Source organism: Schistocerca cancellata, chromosome 9 (assembly GCF_023864275.1).
Source record: "Schistocerca cancellata isolate TAMUIC-IGC-003103 chromosome 9, iqSchCanc2.1, whole genome shotgun sequence".
In the NCBI taxonomy this organism is placed as follows: domain Eukaryota; kingdom Metazoa; phylum Arthropoda; class Insecta; order Orthoptera; family Acrididae; genus Schistocerca; species Schistocerca cancellata.
This window is the reverse complement of record NC_064634.1, coordinates 186,261,196-186,283,521: the sequence shown is the minus strand read 5'-3', so window position 1 is coordinate 186,283,521 and position 22,326 is coordinate 186,261,196. Positions and strand designations below refer to the sequence as shown.

Here is a 22,326-nt window from a genome sequence, read left to right as displayed (position 1 = left end):
TACAGACTGATCACGAAGTTCCATTCCATGCCTTGCATTAGATAGATCGTAATGAATTGTTCTTTCCTATTGATGTAGGTGCGGATATACAACGAAATCACGGCGTACATCATGGAGAAATAGTAATGAGCGCTTGGGCTCTCGAACGAGCCCATACAGGAAAGTCAATGAGAGATATTGAGCATAATTTCGCTGTAAGGTTTCAGAAGCCTTCACCGCCAAAATCAGCAGTTCCACAGAGGGAGAAAAAGCTCTTTGGAACTGGTTTCATGAAACATAAGCCCCTCTCAGGACGACTAACAAGGCTGGAAACGTGTGTGGAGGCTGCGGCGTCTGTTGAATGTCCGCCAAAAGAGTCCGTTTCCTGAGAAGCGATCACATGATTCAAATGGTTCAAATGGCTCTGAGCACTATGAGACTTAACATCTGAGGTCATCAGTCCCCTAGAACTTAAACCTAACTAACCTAAGGACATCACACACATCCATGCCCGAGGCACGATTCGAACCTGAGATCGTAGCAGCAGCGCGGTTCCGGACTGAAGCGCCTACAACCGGTCAGCCACCGTGGCCGACCAGTGGTCACATGAACTGGGAGTTCCATACTCGACATTACAAGAACGTGTATAGAATTATTAGAAGTTAAACGCGTTTAAATCTCCGTTCGTAAGCGAATTGAGCGTTAATGACATGTACAAACGCCATCAGGCTCGTGGGCGAATGTTCGATGTCTTCACAATTCTTCCTTCAAGGAAAAAAGTGTTTTTGTCGAACAAATGTGCAATATATCGCAGAGAAAATGAGAGAAACATTTATTTATGGAGTAAGAAAGATACCCATTTTTACGAAGAACTTGAACACAACTCACCACTTGACACGATCTGAACTACAGTGTATGCAACTCACTTAGCAGGTCTGTATTTCTTTGGAGGTACTGTGAAAGGCACTGCATGTCTCACCGCGCTACGTGATTTGTTTATTCCACATCTGAAATATCAGGACTGCTCGGTCACGTATGGTTCCAGCAGAATGGAGAACCAGCCGATTATGCTATCTTCGTTAGAGAGTATCTCAATGGGGTATTTCCTGTTAAAAGGATTCGACGCGGCTGTGTCCACTTGCCTGCACCTTTGGAGTGGCCACCTCGAAGTCCTGATCTGTCATCTTGCGAAAATGCGTTATGGGGGTTCATTTAACAGAAGGTTGCCACGACACTTTACGAAAAATCTGACGAACTTACAGATACTGTTCGACGTGCATTTATTGTCATCACGCCAGCAAAGTTGAGGAGAATTTCACGTCGTGCATGGAGGAGAATCATATGTGTAATGAAAACGATGGTGTACACCCAGACACTCTGCAATAAATAACAAAGAATAGTCAGCCTATCTCAGAGTTGTCGTCTGCTGTGATCTACCATGAATACGATGTGACATATGTCGACACGTGATAGGCCGTAAGGGGACTTCGTCATCATTCTGTAGAAAAAATAGGCTAGCAACTAATGCAGATATTAGCCATCGCTGGAATTACTGGCAAATGGAACATTCATTTGTCTGCGTTTCGAAAAGCTGACTTCTCCAAGCTGTATCGTAACTGATTATCTTTTATTGCGGCTTACATTAAAAACTGTAAAGTGTAGTATTATAAATTTATGAAGGCTATAAGAGTGGATACGACAAGATTTTGCAATACACTGAGACGTTTTATACCCATAGTAAACAGTCACGATCAAAAAGGTATTTTTTGTCGAGCTTTATCTACAACATAATGCAAAAAATTTCTGTCAGCAATTTTAGATTTCAAGAAGGCTTTCGACACCGTTCCTCACAAGCGTCTTCTAACCAGGCTGCGTGTCTATGGAATATCGCCTCAGTTGTGCCACTCGAGTCCTGATTTCCTGTCAGAAAGGTCACAGTTCGTAGTAATAGACGAAAAGTCATCGAATAAAACATAAGTAATATCCGGCGTTCCCCAGGGTAGTATTATATGCTCTCTGTTGTACCTGATCTACACTACTGGCCATTAAAATTGCTACACCACGAAGATGACGTGCTACAGACGCGAAAGTTTACCGACAGGAAGAAGATGCTGTGATATGCACATGATTAGCTTTTCAGAGCATTCCGCAAGGTTGGCGCCGCTGGCAACACCTACAACGTGCTGACATGAGGAAAATTTCCAACCGATTTCTCATACACAAACAGCAGTTGACCGGCGTTGCCTGGTGAAACGTTGATGTGGTGCATCGTGTATGGAGGAGAATTGCGTACCATCACGTTTCCGACTTTGATATAGTTCGGAGTGTAACCTATCGCGATTGCGGTTTATTGTATCGCGACATTGCTGCTCGCGTTGGTTGTTAGCAGAATATGGAATCGGTGGGTTCAGGAGCGCAATACGGAACGCCGTGCTGGATCCCAACGGCCTCGTATCACTAGCAGCCGAGATGACAGGCATCTTATCCGCATGGCTGTAACGGATCGTGCACCCACGTCTCGATCCCTGACTCAACAGATGGGGACGTTTGCAAGACAGCAACCATCTACACGAACAGTTCGACGACGTTTGCAGCTATCAGCTCGGAGATCATGGCTGCGGTTACGCTTGACGCTGCATCACAGTCAGGAGCGACTGCGATGATGTACTCAACGACGAACCTGGGTGCACGAATGGCAAAACGTCATTTTTTGGATGAATCCAGGTTCTGTTTACAGCATCATGATGGTCGCATCCGTGTTTGGCGACATCGCGGTGAACGCACATTGGAAGCGTGTAGTCGTCATCGCTATACTGGCGTATCACCCGGCGTGACGGTATGGGGTGCCATTGGTTACACGTCTCGGTCCCCTCTTGTTCGCATTGACGGCACTTTGAACAGTGGACGTTATATTTCAGATGTGTTACGACCCGTGGCTCTACCCTTCATTCGATCCCTGCGATACCCCACATTTCAGCAGGATAATGCACGACCGCATGTTGCAGGTCCTGTACGGGCCTTTCTGGATACAGAAAATGTTCGACTGCTGCCCTGGCCAGCACATTCTCCAGATCTCTCACCAATTGAAAACGTCTGGTCAATGGTGGCCGAGCAACTGGCTCGTCACAATACGCCAGTAACCACACTCGATGAACTGTGGTATCGTGTTGAAGCTGCATGGGCACGCCATCGAAACTCTGTTTGACTCAATGCCCAGGCGTATTAAGGCCGTTATTACGGCCAGAGGTGGTTGTTCTGGGTACTGATTTCTCAGGATCTATGCACCCAAATTGCGTGAAAATGTAATCAGATGTCAGTTCTAGTATAATATATTTGTCCGATGAATACCCGGTTATCATCTGCATTTCTTCTTGATGTAGCAATTGTAATGGCCAGTAGTGTATATTAACGACATAGGAGACAATCTGAGTAGCCGTCTTAGGTGGTTTGCAGATGATGCTGTCATTTACCATCATCAGATCACCAAAATGAATTGCAAAATGATTTAGATAAGGTATCTGTATGGTGCGAAAAGTGGCAGTTAACCCTGAATAAAGAAAAGTATGAAGTTATTCACACGAGTACTAAAGGAAATACGCTAAATTTCGGTTACGCTATTAGTCACACAAATTTGAAGGCTATAAATTCAATTAAATACTTAGCGATTGCAATTACAAATAACGTAAATTGGAACAATCACATAGATAATGTTATGGGCAGAGCAAACCAAAGACTGCCATTCATTGGCAGAACACTTAGAGGGTGTAACAGGTCTACAAAAGAGCCTGCTTACACCACGCTTGTCCGCACTGTTCTGAGTATTGCTGTGCAGTGTGGGATCCGCATCAGGTGGGACTGACGGATGACATCGAAAAAGTACAAAGAAGGGCAGCTCGTTTTGTATTAACGCGAAATAGGGGAGATAGTGTCACAGACATGATACGTGAATTGGAGGCTGTCATTAAAACAAAGGTGTTTTTCGTTGCGACGAGATCTTCTCATTAAATTTCAATCACCAGTTTTCTCCTCCGATCGCGAAAACATTCTTTTGGCACCCACCTGCACAGGGAGAAATGATCATCACGATAAAATAAGAGAAATCAGGGCTCGCAAAGAAACATTTAAGTGCTCGTTTTTCCGCGCGCCCTTCGAGAGTGGAACGGTAGAGAGACAGCTTGAAGGTGGTTCATTGTATCTTTTGCCAGGCACTGAATAGCAGAGTAATCATGTAGATGTAGATTGTGATGCAAGTCCATAGCTGCAAACCATAATGGAACAGACCAGGTAAATAAAATTCCTGTGTCAATCTATAACATGTAAAATCATCATCATCATCAGTTATCTACTATATTAGCAGGTCCTTTGCCTCTCCATTCTCTGCGATCCATTGCTTCCTTCTTAAGGCTGCTGTATGTCATCCAGTATCTGGAATCTCTTCCTTCCTCGCTTCCTTTTCCCTTCTACATAACCTTCTAAAACTGTTTTTATCAGTCCGTCATTCTTTCTTAATATATGCCCAATCCAATTTCTTTTTCTTCTCTTTATTACATCTAGTAACTTTCTTTTCTCTCCCACTCTTCTCAGTACCTCTTCATTTTTTACTCTGTCCATCCAACTTATTCTTTCCATCTTCCGCCATGTCCAGATCTCTGTCTTTTTTCCTCATAGTCCATATTTCAGCGCCATATAGAAGAACTCCATACAAGACATTTTATGAGTCTCTTTCTGTGTTCTCTGTCCAGACCGCTGCAGAAGATTCTCCTTTTCTTATAAAACGCCTCTTTTGCCATTGCTATCCTTGTTTTAATTTCTGTGGTGCACTTCCAGTCGGTGTCTATCCTGCTTCCAACATACTTAATATTTTACACCTGTTCTAGTGTTTCTCCATTCAGCACAATTTTTATTTCCTTATTTCCTCCTATTGCCAATACTTTTGTTTTATTTGTGTTAATTTTCATTCCATTTTTTTTTTCGTTAGTTGCAATGGTGTCCAACAAATCCTGTAATTCTTTTTCCCCTGTGGCTAGAAGGACCATGTCATCAGCAAATCTCAAGCACCCTACTCTTCTTCCTCCAATTTCTACTCCTTTGTCATCTAATGAGCATTGGTCAATCATATTTTCCAAGAACAGGTTGAAAAGAGTAGGTGATAAACAGCATCCTTGCCTTACTCCTTTCCCTAGTCTGATCCAGTTTGTACTTTCTCCTCTCACTTTAACTGAAACTTTTTGATTAAGGTATAATGAGTTTATAAGTCTTCTGGTTTTCCAGTCCACTCTCTTTTCCCTCATAATAGTCGCCAGCTTGTCCCAAACCACATTGTCAAATGCCTTTTCTAAATCGATGAAGCACATATATAGGTCTCTTCCTTTTTCAATAAACCGTTCTCCCAAGATTCGTAGTAGCCCTATTGCATCTCTGGTGCCCGTATTCCGTCTAAAGCCAAACTGCTCCTCGCCGAGATTCTCCTCTATTACTTTTTCAAGTCTTTTATTAATTATTCTTAACATCACCTTGGCTGCATGTGAAATGAGGCTGATTGTCCTGTGCTCGCTGCATTTCTTGGTTCCTTGTTTTTTCGGTAATGGAATCATTACTGTTGTCAAAAAGTCCTCAGGCCATTCACGACTGTCATATATTTTATTACATAACCTCAATATTTCTCTTATTCCATTGTGGTTCAAGCATTTTAGTATTTCTCCCGGTATTGTATCTGTACCTACTGCTTTGCCATTTTTCATTGCAGCACTAGCAGACTTTACTTCTTCCATTATGATGGTCGGTCCCTTCTCTTCATCACTTACACTGTTGTGTGATTCAAGTTCCAGAGTTTCTGGTTTGCTATTTGTGTCATATAGCTCTTTTATAAATTCTTCCCATCTCTGGAGGACATCGTCACGTTCTTTGTACACTACCTCTTCGTCTTTACTCAAAATTTCCATAGTAGCACTTCCTGCTCTGTTTTGTTCCCATGTCATAGTCTTTACTCTGTTGTATAGTAAGTCGTATCTTCCCTTCCTGTCCAGTTCTTCAATTTCATCACATTCCTCTTTTAGTCATTTTTTCCTAGCCTGCTCTGTTTCTCTTCGCAGTTCGTTATTTAACCTTCGGTATATCTTTCTTGCATCTTCAGTGTTCTTGTTTTTCAATTTTCTTCTCTCCTCCATCTTGGAAATCATTTCTTGTGTGACCCATGGTTTTTTTGCCCTTTTCCCTTTTACATATCCTATATTTTGCTGTCCTGCTTTAATGATTCCTTCTTTCAGCATATTCCAGTACTCGTTGGCATTATCAGGTGCTTCTTTGTCTCGTAATGTGTTTAGAAAGTCCCGAGACAGCATTTCTGTAATTTGTTCTTTGTTGGACCTTATCTTCTCTAGATCCCACTTCTTCACCATTGTCGCCTTTTTCAGTTTTTTCATTCTTATTTCTATTTCTGCCATAAGTAAGTTGTGGTCACTATTAATATATGCACCTGGTAATGTGTGCACCTTCTTGATTCCATTCCTGTATCTTTCTTCTACCAGTATAAAATCGGTTTGGTTTCTGTATTTATCCCCTGGTGATTTCCAAGTGTAGAGCCTCCTCTTATGGTTCTTGAACCATGTGTTTGCCGCTATCAGCTGCCTTTCCCTGCAGAAGTCAATTAACCATTCACCTCTGTCATTTCTCTTTCCAAGAGTATGACTGCCTACTATGTTTCCCTCTTTCCCTTCTCCCACAATGGCGTTCCAGTCTCCCATTACTATTTTGCAGCATTTTTTATTTTCGTCCATTATTCTCTCTATTACATTGTACGTTTCCTCTACAATTTGGTCATCATGTTCTGAAGTTGGCATATACACCTGGACAATCAGTAAATCTTTTTGTGCTCCTTTCAGCCTTACACCAATAACCCGGTCATTTGCATAGTCTACATATTCCACACATTTAGCCAATTCCTTTGTCATAATCATTCCTACTCCATTAATTCCTTTTACTTCTCCTCCTGAGTAGTAGAATACATATTCATCTGACTGCAACTCTCCATGTCCATTCCATCTTAACTCAGCAACTCCTACGAGGTCCATACGATTCTTTTCCATCTCTCTTTTAAGGTTTTCTAGTTCTCCTGCTTGTAGCAGAGTTCTGACATTCCAGGTACCAATTCTCGTTTTGATTTTTTGCCTCCTTTGAAGTTGTCCCCCCCGGAGATCCGAATGGGGGACTATTTTACCTCCGGACACTGATTTAACATGAGAGGAAGCCATTTTTTGTGCATAAAATGAAGGCTGCATTATGCAGGGAAGATAATCTGCGGTGGTATTCCGTTGCCTTCCGCAGTTCTGGAGGCCGCCCCTAACATGGGATACAGACGCCTTTTGCAGCTGCCCGCTCCGGGTCAGACGCTGCATGAGAAGTATAGGTTGGAAAATGAAAGACCCGTAGCCCTAGAAACCTAATAGCGTCAGGGTCGGAAAAGAACAAGAGCTGGCCGAGGGTGGCCAGATAGGAAAGATAAAAGTGAGGAGCCTGGCATAAGTAAGTGGAAGCAATGTCAGGACTCAGCTCGGGGCCCCGTGGTCGCCAGCCACGTGTCACTAGGTGTGACTCCCTGAGGATAACATGTAAAATACGGTTTAGTAAAATATATCATGTAAAATACGGTTTAGTAAAATATAATTACACCATATGTCGCCAGAATGAAACCTTCGCTACATATGTTGTGACGCCAGACGTAGTGCAGATGTCGTGGACGTCAAAAGCGTTGAGTCGTGAGTGCGAGTGCGCCGGCATCGTAGAATAAACAAAGTGCGAAGCCTTTGCCGGGTGGACAAAAATATGGTAGCATCAACTCATTACCACGCCTAAAAGGGTGTAGGAAAACCTATGGCATTCAAAACAGCTTCCAGTCGTCTCGGAAAGGATAAAGCCGAGTCCCGTAAGCTCCTAAAGAGAATCTTATACTATTCTTTCCACAATATGGTCGCTAGATCTGGTAATGATGATGGAAGTGGATCGTGATCACGCACTTTTATCACCAAAAGTAGGCCACAAAGGCTCAGTAATACTGAAATGAGATGACTGTGGTGCCCAGTGGCGATGCTGCAATTCACCTTCGTGTTCACAAAATCAATCGTAGACGGTGCCAGGTATGTCAACAAGGGCCGTGATGATGATGATGTTTGGTTTGTGGGGCGCTCAACTGCGTGGTTATCAGCGCCCGTACAATTTCCCAATCTTTGCTCAGTCCAATTTCGCCACTTTCCTGGATGAGGATGAAATGAGGAGGACAACACAAACACCCAGTCATCTCGAGGCAGGTGAAAATCCCTGACCCCGCCGGGAATCGAACCCGGGACCCCGTGCTCGGGAAGCGAGAACGCTACCGCGAGACCACGAGCGGCGGACAACAAGGGCCGTGTCGTCTTGGAACACAGCACCAGCATTGGGAAACAAACACTGTACCGTGGGATGGACCTGGTCAGCCAAAATGGTCGTCTAATCCCTGGCATTAATGCGACCTTGCAGAATAACCATGAAGACAATTGGAACGCCACGATATGGCTGCCGAAATCATCACCTTTTGGACTTAAACTGGCCAGAAATTGGAAACAGTATGAAACAAGACTCATCTCAAAATATCTTCCTTCTATTCGTCCATAGTCCATGTTTTACGGCTGCGGCACCAGTTTTCCTGTTAGGGACAGTCTGCGTCACTGATGAGCGATTTTAGAATTCCAACTCGCCCTGAAGTTCCCTACTTATGGAGCTCCCTTCGCCTCCTTTTGATTAGCCAGTGGAACATTCACTTCTGCAGTGACATACGCAGCTGTCGTCCTGTTTATTTTTCGTCACCCTGAATCACGGACACTCTACACAGACTTTCGTCCGCGTTAAGAATTAGCGTAATGATGTGTCTGCGCTTTCTGTGTATGTGCTATAAATCTGCGATACGTGCCTCTTCAAACACTAAGCATTTAGGCTACGTTAGCTACGGAAGCACCCACCAAACGAGGGACAACAATTTTCCCACATGCGACGGCACTGATCTCCGACATAATATACTCACATGTACATACAATACTGTTCTGAAACTTCCTGACACATTAAAACTGGGTATCGGACGGAGACTCGAACTCGGGACTCCGCTGAAGAGTGAAAATCTCATTCTAGAAACATCCCCTAGGCTGTGGCTAGGCCATGTCTCCGCAATATCCTTTCTTCCAAGAGTGCTAGTTCTGCAAGTTCCGCAGAAGAGCTTCTGCGAAGTTTGGAAGGTAGGAGAGGAGGTACTATCAGAACTGAAGCTGTGAGGGCGGCTCGTGAGTCGTGCTTGGGTAGCTCAGTTGGTAGAGCACTTGCCTGTGAACGGCAAAGGTCCCGAGTTCGAGTCTCGGCCCGGCACACAATGTTGATCTGCCAGGAAGTTTCATATCAGCGCACACTCCGCTGCAGAGTGAAAATCTCATTCTGGAAACATCCCATAGGCTGTGGCTAGGCCATGTCTCCGCAATATCCTTTCTTCCAGGAGTGCTAGTTCTGCAAGGTTCGCAGTAGAGCTTCTGTGAAGTTTGGAAGCTATGAAACGAGGTACTGGCAGAAGTAAAGCTGTGAGGAGGGGTCGTGAGTAGTGCTTGGGTAGTTCAGTTGGTAGAGCACTTGCCGGCGAAAGGCAAAGGTCTCGAGTTCGAGTCTCGGTCCGGCACACAGTTTTAATCAGTCAGGAAGTTTCATATTAGCGCACACTCCACTGCAGAGTGAAAATCTCATTCTGGACGCAATACTGTTCTGATCACGACTGACAGTTGCAACATATTGAGGACACTGCAAAGATGCTGTTCGTGGTCGGATACGATAGTGAAACCTGCAGGCTCGGCTAGCATCTGCTTTTATCTTCAAGCATTCTTTTCTCGAGATTTTTCGATATTTATGTCCGCCCTCTGTAACGCGCTAAGCCACTCGGTGATAACCACGCACGGTTGCCTTCAGCACGTGGTTCAATAGGTACTGTTTTGTGTATCAAGCGTTATTGTAAAAGGATTTTTAAATTTGTGGTAACATCTAATGGGACCAAATTGCTTAGTTCATCGGTCCATAAGTTTAGACACTACTTAATTTAAGTTGAACTAACTTACGCTATGGGCAACACATACACCCGTGCCCGATTGAGGACTCGAACCTTCGACGGGGGGAACCGCGCGGACCGTGACAAGACGCAGCGGATTTGTGTGAAGGAGTTAATGAAACTGTTAACTGGACACAGCATTTTTTAATTCATTACAAACAGTACTACCGGTATGTTCCCAAATACCAAACTAAGTTATCAGCTTAAAACGCTTTTCCAGTCTACAGGTTAAATGGACTACTACACGAAAGGAGTTTGTGGGAACGCAGTATGCAGTAACCGCTGTCCCGAGGGTTTTATTGCCTTGAAAGTTTCGATAGCTAAAATAAGTGCCTTAACTGAAACTATTCCAAATAACCTGACCACTCGGATGCTTTCTACTTTTTCTTTACCGTGGTTACTAGATTATTGCCCGTTTGTATGCACGAACATTTACATCTACCCGAATACTCTGCCTTTCACACTCAAGTTCTTGGCAGAGGGTTCATCAAAACACTCTCTCACACTATTTCTCTACCGTTCCATTCTCTAACAACGCGTGGGCAAGTCGAACTCCTAACTCTTCCCGTGCTAGCTGTGATTTCTCTTATTTTATTACAATGATCATTTCTCATTATGTAGGTGGATGTAAGGAAAATATTTTCGCATTCGAAGGAGAATGTTGGACTTTGAAATTTTGCGAAAGGATCTCGCCGGAACGAGAAACACCTTTGTTTTAACAATTGCCACCCCAACTTAAGTATCATATCCGTGACACTCACTCCTCTACTTCGCAATAATACAAAACGAGCTGCCCTTCTTTGAACTTTTTGGATGGCCTATATTAACCCAGTCTGGTAAGGATCCCATACTGCACACCAATACTCTAGCAGAGTACCGGAAAGCGTAGTGTAGGAAGCGTTTTTAGTAGACCTCTTGCATCTTCTAAGTGTTCAGCTAACAAAGCACAGTCTTTGGTTTGTCTTCCCCACAAATTTATATATACATATTTTTTTTCCAATTCAAGGTGTCTGTAGTTGTAATTCCTAGGTATTCAGTTGAATCAACAGTCTTCAGGTTTTTGTGGTTTAGTGTGTAACCGAAATTTAACGGGGTCCTTTTAGTACTCATGCCGATGGCTTCCATGTTTCGCTATTTAGGGTCTATTGCCAATTTTCACACCATACGGATATCTTCTCTAAATCATTTTGCAACTGGGTTTAGTCTTCTGATTACTTTACTACACGGTAAATGGCAGCATCGTCTGCAAACAAACTAACATGGCTGCTCAGATTTTCATCTAAATAATTAATATAGATTAGAAACAGCAGAGGAACGCAAGATATGGTTCATATTTTACGCGATGACTTTCGGTCAGTTACTACGAACTGTTCCAACAGGAAGTCACGAATCCATTCGCACAACTGAGACAATAGCTCATAGGCACGCAATTTGATTATAGCCGTTTATGAAGAAGATTATCGTAAATCTTTTGGAAATCTACTTTCTTAATCCACGCTGACTGTGTATAAACAGATCTATGTCTCGAGGTTATTCATAGTATTCGAACACAGCATATGCTCCAAAATCCTGTGATTCATCGGATTACTCCTCTTCTCCTTTCTTGAGTATTGGTGTGACCTGTGCAACTTTTCAGTTTTTATATTAGATTAGATTTACTTCCATTCCAATTGATTCGTAGTGAGGAGGTCCTCCAGGATGTAGTACATGTCATAAAAACAATAACACGTGACAAATATTTACAACTAAAACAAATAAGCTAATGTACCTTCCACAGGTCCCAAGTGGATCGTCTTTTTTTTATGAACACTATATGAAAGGATCATTTTACAACGCTCATTTACTAAGATCGCATTATTGCGCTGAATTTAAAATTAACAAAAATGTTTGTTTATTTATATGGTAATAAACGTAAACACACACACACATACACACACATATATATATATACAGGGTTATTACAAATGATTGAAGCGATTTCACAGCTCTACAATAACTTTATTATTTGAGATATTTTCACAATGCTTTGCACACACATACAAAAACTCAAAAAGTTTTTTTTAGGCATTCAAAAATGTTCGATATGTGCCCCTTTAGTGATTCGGCAGACATCAAGCCGATAATCAAGTTCCTCCCACACTCGGCGCAGCATATCCCCATCAATGAGTTCGAAAGCATCGTTGATGCGAGCTCGCAGTTCTGTCACGTTTCTTGGTAGAGGAGGTTTAAACACTGAATCTTTCACATAACCCCACAGAAAGAAATCGCATGGGGTTAAGTCGGGAGAGCGTGGAGGCCATGACATGAATTGCTGATCATGATCTCCACCACGACCGATCCATCGGTTTTCCAATCTCCTGTTTAAGAAATGCCGAACATCATGATGGAAATGCGGTGGAGCACCATCCTGTTGAAAGATGAAGTCGGCGCTGTCGGTCTCCAGTTGTGGCAGGCATGAGTCAATTTTCCAGCACGTCCAGATACATGTGTCCTGTACCGTTTTTTTCGCAGAAGAAAAAGGGGCCGTAAACTTTAAACCGTGAGATTGCACAAAACACGTTAACTTTTGGTGAATTGCGAATTTCCTGCACGAATGCGTGAGGATTCTCTACCGCCCAGATTCGCACATTGTGTCAGTTCACTTCACCATTAAGAAAAAATGTTGCTTCATCACTGAAAACAAGTTTCGCACAGAACGCACCCTCTTCCATGAGCTGTTGCAACCGCGCCGAAAATTCAAAGCGTTTGACTTTGTCATCGGGTGTCAGGGCTTGTAGCAATTGTAAACGGTAAGGCTTAGGCTTTAGCCTTTTCCGTAAGATTTTCCAAACCGTCGGCTGTGGTACGTTTAGCTCCCTGCTTGCTTTATTCGTCGACTTCCGCGGGCTACGCGTGAAACTTGCCCGCACGCGTTCAACTGTTTGTTCGCTCACTGCAGGTCGACCCGTTGATTTCCCCTTACAGAGGCATCCAGAAGCTTTAAACTGTGCATACCATCGCCGAATGGAGTTAGCAGTTGGTGGATCTTTGTTGAACTTCGTCCTGAAGTGTCGTTGCGCTCTTATGACTGACTGATGTGAGTGCATTTCAAGCACGACATACGCTTTCTCGGCTCCTGTCGCCATTTTGTCTCACTGTGCTCTCGAGCGCTCTGGCGGCAGAAACCTAAAGTGCGGCTTCAGCCGAACAAAACTTTATGAGTTTTTCTACGTATCTGTAGTGTGTCGTGACCATATGTCAATGAATGGAGCTACAATGAATTTATGAAATCGCTTCAATCATTTGTAATAGCCCTGTATATATATATATGGTTCTACTGAGAAATTAATCAGTGGAGTAGAAGGATTTGGCCACCAATAAATCCTTTAGGCTTCTCTTAAACTGAATAGGAAAATAGGAAAGGATGTTTCGTGGAGGCTAGGCGTGCAGTCCGGAACCGCGCGACTTCTACAGTCGCAGGTTCGAATCCTGCCTCGGGCATGGATGTGTGTGATGTCCTTAGGTTAGTTAGGTTTAAGTAGTTCTAAGTTTTAGGGGACTGATGACCACAGATTTTAAGTCCCATAGTGCTCAGAGCCATTTTCGTGGAGGAAGTAGCCATATGTAATTGTTAAATACGGAGCTATTATATGTGCATACCCTGAAATGTAACTGGTATACATTCTGAACCGTAGGATTTGCCTTTATTAATTGATTTAAGCAGCTGTGTTATACCGTAGGTATCTACTTCTAAGTTACTCGTGTCAGCGGCAATTCGTGATGCCAATTCTGGAATATTTAGTTCATCTTATTTTGTGAAGGAATCCCTCTGCTATCGCTCGCTGAAGTTATTGCTTGTGTCTTGCTGCTGGTGTACGTCATCTACGACCTTAATCGCTTTGGCTTTTCTGCCATATGTCGATAGAGTGTTTCGTTGTGGAAACTATTAACAGCATCTCGGGTTGAAGTTCGTGCTGAGTTTCGTGCTCCTGTAAAACTTGTTCCGACCTTTTAGTTAACATGCGGGGTCACTTCCGTCTATTGTTGATGTAAGTGGTATAAATATTCTCACTTCTGGCGATACTGTTTCTTTAAATTTAAGCCACATTTGCTCTGAACTTTCATAATTGGGAAGGAATGGAGGCTGTCTCTTACGAATGCGCCAAGCGAATTTTTATATTTTTTTCTGGGTAGTTACAGTTTGCGTTTACTTTTGGTGGATTTGGATGTTACGGTATTCAGTCTAGCTGCAACAATCTTGTGATCACTAGTCCCACTACCCTTCGTAATGCTCCCTTACTGCTCGGGATTTTTGCTAAGAAACGAACATATTTTCGCAACCGTGCTATTTATCCAACAAAATCGAGAGTCCACAGCTCGTGGTCTAATGACTAGCGTTGCTGCCTCTGGATCACGGGGTCCCAAGTTCGATTCCCGGCCGGGCTGGGGATTTTCTCTGCCCGGGGACTGGGTGTTTGTGTTGTCCTCATAATTTGATCATCATCATCATCATTTGTGGCACTGGATAGAGTGGACTATGAAAAAATGAGACTGTGTAACAATTGGGACTTCGTACGGCCGTTGATGACCGCGCAGTTGATCGCCCCACAAACCAAACATCATCATCCAGTGAAATCGAGCAGTTTGAGTACATGGTATCATTGATGTTCTGAAAATTACGGGTGGTAATGAGTTAGCACAACTAAAGTGTTGAGTGCATGGCTCACGAAGCGCTGTGAACGAGCGGTTCTAGGCACTTCAGTCCGGAACCACGTGGCTGCTACGGTCGCAGGTTCGATTCCTGACTCGGGCATGGATGTGTGTGATGTCCTTAGGTTTGTTAGGTTTAAGCAGTTCTAAGTTCTAGGGGACTGATGACCTCAGATGTTAAGTACCATAATGATTAGAGCTATTTTCTTTTAATTTTTTTTATTTTATTTTATTTTATTTATTTATTTATTTTTTTTTTTTTTGCTCACGAAGTACAAAGAAGTACCATAAGAGACCTCCCTCCGCCACACAGGCAGAATTATTCGCCTGGCACGTGTGAGCTCCGAGCAGCAACCTCCACGTAACGCTCTCTACTCGGGACTAATTTCTGATTCCACCGACAGATTCATCAGCGTTTCGCATTCGTCCACCAATAGTGTAGCCATCCGACAAAGAGAGCGCTGTCAACTGGGGACTACTTTAAGAACTGGCGGAGATGGAAATCCTTCCGCCGACAGGCGGTAAACATGTGTCGTTGGCACAGCTCAGCTGTTCCTGCTGTGCCAGCATATGCTGCATTAAGCTACGGAGCACAGAACCGCGAGTTCAGTTCAGAGGACAACATTTCCGAATTAATAGTCTTTATGACGGAGCAATAGACACAGTGCAATGCGAATGTCTATGTAACACATTCCGTCATAATGAAAATTTTATAGACTGATAAGAGACAGAAAAGTTATGTAGATTTCACTGTGTTAGATATAGGTCGTCAAGTGCCACACATGAGTCATCAAAGTTATGGAAAGTAATGTAGCATATCTTTTTTGGCTATTTTTTATTATTTTGCTATATTTCTGTTATAGTGTTGCCCTGTCAATGTAAGTGTTTGATTAGTAATACGGGCGAGCAACCTGACTTCCATTTGATTGAACTATAGCAGTAAACAAGTTTTCTGCTACCATGAATGTCTGGGCTGAGGCATGACCACCGACTGTAGTAAGGTACGCGTTTATGCAGGGAACACTTCCTACATGAAAGGCCATTGCCCATATAGAAAGGGAAAAGCTGCCTGGGGTGGAGGACCGACGAGGGGTTAGAAAAATCCGCCCAGCGCGCAACGATACAGCTAACCTTCCAGCGGACTGGGAGAGACCAAAACACTGGGCGGCCTCAGGTGGCAAAAATAACGATCCTAGACAACCGAACGGTGTCATGCAAAAACGCCAATAACGATGAATTTTCGACACCATATCGATTACAGAATCGATAACGTTCGCACCATTCGGCGAATGCTCTCCACATGTTCTAAAATTAAGTACAAGATCAGTGAGAGGGATATTAGTAATCATCATAACGATATTTGCATGTGGGTCCAGAGCCACCATGTACTTCATAAAAGGAATATTGTCCGTTGCAGCCTATAAATTTACGTTTTATTTGTTGTGCTACTGACAAGTAGCCGTGCAAGAGCAGCCGTGGCCTGACCTTACAGAACAAGTTGAATAACGAAGAACGAGGTAGCAGACCATCTCTCTGGGAAAAACCGATAGTCATAAGAGAAGTGGAGGTCATAGTGTTTGGAGAATCTGAATTAAGGTGACAGTAGAAAAAGTGAAAATTGGTCATAGGTTTGTTTTCAGCAGCTTCCACGATATTTTGAACATGACAAAGATTGCTGTCCGTTGGGCTCTGCGACTGCTTGCCCCACTCAAATATCGCACTGAAGTGAGCCAGCAGAGTAAAATTAGCCGCTGTCTCAGCCCGAGACACGGTAGGAAGGCAGGCAGTGGAAACGAATAGATGCACTACTGCAGAAATAAACGATGAATCATCTATCATCAGGGAAAGTGATGTTGAGTGATGTTTCGGGCTACCGGGGTGTGGTGATTGCAGATTATGTTCTTAAGGGTCAAACCGTCACAGGACAACATTACCGGATCCTCCTGATGAGGTTACATGAGGCTGTCAAGACGGAAGCGTTGTGGGAAGGTGTCCGTGGTATAGCACATTCTGGATGAAACAGATGATAGAAAAGCCCGAGAAAGGCAGCAAAGAAATGAACAAGAGAGACAGGAGAGAACAAGGCTCTGAGCACTATGGGACTTAACATCTATGGTCATCAGTCACCTAGAACTTAGAACTACTTAAACCTAACTAACCTAAGGACATCACACAACACCCAGTCGTCACGAGGCAGAGAAAATCCCTGACCCGCCGGGAATCGAACCCGGGAACCCGGGCGTGGGAAGCGAGAACGCTACCGCACGACCACGAGCTGCGGACAGGAGAGAACAAGAGAGAGACAGGAGGGACCAGGCAGATAGGAAAGAAGCAGAAACTGACAGGATGGAAGTGCAAAAGGGAGATGGGAAAGCCAAAGCAGACAGAAAAGAATCGCACGACCGAAAAGAATTTAGAGAAGGGATGACGCCGCAACAAGGAAATACGAAAGCTTGTCGAGCTTTCAAAAACAACAGAAAGCAACGTGAACAGGCTGCCCCAAGTTGAGAGAGGAGACAAATTCCTCAACATGAAGATGGTATCTGTTCTTTCAGACATGTCTAAGCGACCGAGGACACAGAGGATAGTGCGACTGCAGGGCCTTGTCTCTGGCACGCTCCCCGTGAGACGCACATTTCCATCTTACTGTCGACACACATTTGTAGTCGCCCTGCCCACTATACTCATTACTCAAGGCAGTCGATCTACCGATTCCCGTAAGAGTTCGGGCAATGTGAGTGCATCCATACTGAAGAAGATCATTGGCCGTTAGCCTTACCTATACGAATATGGTATCTGCTATTTCGGACTTATTCGAAGTATTTGGGCGAAATCCTAAAACGAAATCTTCATCTCAGCCAGCTATACAGTAGTGGACAGCTGATTCATTTGTTCATTGACATGATGCCAACACAACATTAGTGATCCCAGCTCTCTGGGTGACTGATCGGAAGGCAATCAAATTAATTACCTTGATGTGAATTTCTGCACTTTTTAGTTTTGTTGTAAGTTTGTACTGATAAGACCGAATCTTGTCATCCATAACCATATTTTCCACAGACAATTGCACGTATTTTGCATTTCAATCAAGTTGCGGCAGGTGTCCACGAGCAAACGTTTTTGTTCAGGAGTTGAGGTTCACAGCACAAACTTTTCGTACACCTTTGATGGGCATACCTGCAGGAGGCGCTGTTGTATTTGTCCCCAAGTAGCACCTGATATATATTCTTAAAAATTTGCAGTGTCAGTCATGGTCAGGCCTACCCTCTGTATACTTGTACGGGCATGATGTTAGTTCTAAGTGAAATCTAACATATGCAAACTGTGGTGGGTGCTTCTGTAAACAAAGTAGTCGAAATATTTGCTGTTTCAAGAGGCACTAAGCGAACGTTTATGCCATTGACAGGGACATCGGGAAAACATTATCTGCTAAGTCGCAACGCGGACGAAAGAGGACGCTGAGTGATCGTGACAGACGGTCATTGATCAGGATTGTGACGAAAAATAAAAGGACGACAGCTGCAAAAGTCAAAAAGCTGCAAAAGTCAAAAGTCAGTGGTGTAAATGCCCGTCACAGGAAAACGTGGTGCCCAACCTACTGCCCCTGAGCTTTGCAGCAACGGAAGACAGTGATTTGGGGTAATGAATCTTGCTACACACTGTTTCCAGCTTCTGGCTGAGATGACGTCCAAAGTGTGAAACATGAGAACAGGTCGGTGATGATTTGACAGCCATATCGCGGTATTCCACGGGTCTCGTGGGTACTATATAAGGTGGCATTATATGATTATTTTAGTTGATGAAGTCCATCTCGTGGTACAATGTTTGTTCCCCAATGGTGATGCTGTGTCTCAAGGCGACAGGGTCCGTCTTCATACAGCTTTCATCGTCCAGGACTGGTTTTGTGTGCACGAAGATGAGCTGTGAGATCTCCCGTGGCGGCCAGAGTCTTCAGATCTGAGTAACATTGAGCCTTTCTGATCTTCCTTGGAGAGGAGCTTGCATGATCGCTATCCACCTACGTCATCGTTACCTGAACATACCGCTTTTTGGAAGAAGAATGATTCCCTTGAAAAACAATACAAGACCTGTACTTGTCCATTCCGAGAAGACTGGAAGCTCTTAGAATGCCAACGGGTTTCCTACACTGTATTAGGCGTGGTAATGTTTCGTATTTATGGTGTTTCCATACCGTTGTCCAACGCCGAACTTGGCGCGCGTGGACCTGTGTGTGTGTGTGTGTGTGTGTGCGTGTGTGTGAAATACACGTTACATTTGTGTACGTGGACGAGGCCACAGTTAGGAAGTAAGTGCTAAATAAAGAAACTCATCAACTAATTATACGACTTATTGTTAATTAGAAAAATTCCTTTTCATTTATTACACATTATTTTAATCGTATTATGGGTAAGTTTCAGGCGTACGTTCGCATTCGTTCTCTGAAGCTCTTTCATTGCCGGCCGTTGTGGACGAGCGGTTCTAGGCGCTTCAGTCCGGAACCGCGCTGCTGCTACGATCGCAGGTTCGAATCCTGCCTCGGGCATGGATGTGTGTGATGTCCTTAGGTTAGTTAGGTTTAAGTAGTTCTAAGTCTAGGGGACTGATGACCTCAGATGTTATGTCCCATACTGCTTAGAGCTATTTGAACATTTTTTTTTTCTTTCATTCTTTACAGAAGTTCATTTGTGCTAGAGGCACACAGTGAAATGACAGCCACAAGGTGAAATTGTTAGACATACCAGTCATTAATACGTATGTTTTCTTCACTTTCCGGTTTAAAGGTATGAAACTTTACTCTAGAGTACACGAGAATAATTTCAGTTTGCCTGATTCTCCTTCAGTTGTGAATTTGCGGCTATGTTGATACCTTGCGAGATGCCGCAGTGGTTGGCACACAGTAATCGGATTCAGGAGGACGACAGTTCAAGTCTTCGTCCGGCCAACCAGATTTCGTTTTTTCGTGATTTCCATGAATCGCTCCAGACAAATGCCCGCATGGTTGCACGGCCGATTTCCTTGCTCCATCCATTCATAATCCACACTTACTTCATATGTAGATTTATGATAGAAGCCGTAGGCTTTTTGAACTTATTGTGCTACGGTCGCAGGTTCGAATCCTGACTCGGACATGGATGTGTGTGATGTTCTTAGGTTAGTTAGGTTTAAGTAGTTTTAAGTTCTAGGGGACTGATGACCTCAGATGTTGAGTCCCATAGTGCTCAGAGCCATTTGAACCATTTGTACTTATTGTTTACCATACTAACCTATGCTTTCCTTTCCTAAGGCTGTTACGTCATTTTGCTAGAACGAAATGAAAATCTTTCTCGAAATCTGTGGATCACAGAAAAATTGTGGTAGTACACCTCGCCTGTCCACCACGTCGTCCAATAAGTGGAATCCAAAGAAGGTATGCTATGTCGTGTGGCCTTGCAAACATCTGACTTGATCCTACTTACAAGTGTGAATCTAGCAGTCAATTTGACCATCGGTTAATCAAGCCTTTTCACTGGAATGAAGGTGACCAGGAAAGGCAGTACCGTAATCATAGTAATATGAGGATCCCAAATTTCACTCGTTAATTGGAATTTATTCCTTTTTGCAGATTTACATACATATCAGGAAACGATTATTACGCACTGAAATCGGGAGGAAAGAGTGCCTTAGTAGTCAGTATCCGGTTTCACATGTGATCAAGAACATTCAGAAACAAAAGTTACAAAATGGTATCAAAGAACGCAGCGCTGGCTTGAAACGAGAGAGAGAATTAGAACTGAGGAGCAACATCAGACATGTTGCCGTGTTAAATTAGCCTACATGCCGTAGCATTTCGCAGTGTTACGATCACGGTGGCCGGCGGTTGTCTTCGGACTGTGTGAATCACATACATATCATACGTTTTGCGAAAAGTAAACGTGAGACTCGATTTTCAATGGCTCTCTCTTCTATAACTTACATGAGGTGTTACAGCCAGACTTTCACCAACACGGTGCCTACCACGAAATCCTCTGTGATGGGCACTGACTATGCGGACACCGCACGTAGACTGCTCCAGGACAGAGGTTGTGTTGACTAACCATGCTTGGTTCTGTTTAAAACCTCGGTCTCAGCAAGAAAGCAGGAGGCTGTGAGGGTAGTTACTACCCTTTGTTGCCAAAATGGTAGAGGCCTACTAGATTCAAGAATCGAAACAAGAGAAAGTCAGTTAAAAATCCTGACATGCATTTAATGTACAAACATTAAAAAGCCTTATGATTTTAACAGTCAAATATTCGATATGGCCCTTTCACTCAAATAAGCAACTATCTAGATCGGACGAAACTATCTAACAGTATATAATCATTTTTGTTGAGGTTCTGTGGATATTGAGAACACGATAAAAGTGTATACGTTCGGTAATTTATTATAACATTTCACATTGATACACTTTACTACATGTTAGCACACACACAATGAATATGGACGAAACGGAACTGAACAGAACAGCATATAGGAACAAAGATGTAGATACAGTCAAAGATAACACACACATAGCTCGCCACATATCGATATCATTTAAATGAGTTTGAAAAACTTAACACCCCCACTTCAAAACTTTTAAATGATTTTCTTAAAAAAACCTAGACCCAAGCAGTTCAGGAAATCATAATGTTTTTCTTTTCTCAATCCTATTGTCATTATATCTCCAGGCACATCAGTTGTTTGTAAGCAGAGTTTTTACAACTTTATTGGACAGAAGTTCCCTTATATAATGACGTCGAACATCAATGTGCTTCGACCTTCTATGATTTGAAGGATCATCACAAAAATTCAGGGCACTATGATTATCATTAAATAACGTGAAACACTTATTGTAGCTTATCAGTTCATGTGAGAAGTTTCTTAAATAAATGGCCTCTTGACAAGCTATGGAAAGAGCCATATACTCGGCCTCTGTGCAAGAGAGAGGATCAGTCTTTTGCTTTGTACTTTTCCGTGACACTACAGAACCACATAGTTTAAAAATAAAAGCAGTGTATGATTTTCTGTCTAAAGGACAATTTGGCCAATCAGCATCTACATAACCACATAATTCTAAATCACATTCCCTAAATTTTAGTACATAATTCTTACTGCCATTAAGATATTTCAAAATTCGCTTATCACATATCCAATGCTTTCTAGTACAAGAATTATTGAACTCTGCTCAATGTCAGGTCTTGTAAGCATTGATAAACACATTAAACTACCTGTTAGGGCTTGATAAGGTACATCATCAGTTTTAGGTTCTTTTTCATTTAGAAAACCAAGTTTAGTTTTAATAGGAGTCTTTACAGTTTTACAGTTTATCGTATGGAACCTTCTTAATAACTGATCAATATAGTTCTCCTGACATAAGGGTAACACTCCTTTAGCTTTATCATATTTTATTTCCATCCCCAAACAATTTTTAGCCATTCATAAATCCTCTACTTCGAACTCTGAACGTAACTTACTTTTCAAAAATTCAGTCTCCCTTGAATCATTTGAAAAAATATAAATGTCATCAACATATAAAGCTATCATAGTAAGTA

At 43.0% G+C, this 22,326-nt stretch overlaps 1 protein-coding gene and 1 non-coding gene across 2 annotated transcripts in view; one reads left to right on the top strand and one right to left on the bottom strand.

Annotated features, from left to right (window-relative positions):
• LOC126100723 (odorant receptor coreceptor) overlaps window positions 1-22,326 on the bottom strand; it is a 338,496-nt gene that overhangs the window by 278,712 nt on the left and 37,458 nt on the right. The gene's annotated exons all lie outside the window — the stretch shown is intronic.
• Window positions 9,293-9,367, top strand: Trnas-uga (transfer RNA serine (anticodon UGA)). Its single transcript has one exon. It is a non-coding gene; the product is annotated as a tRNA-Ser (tRNA).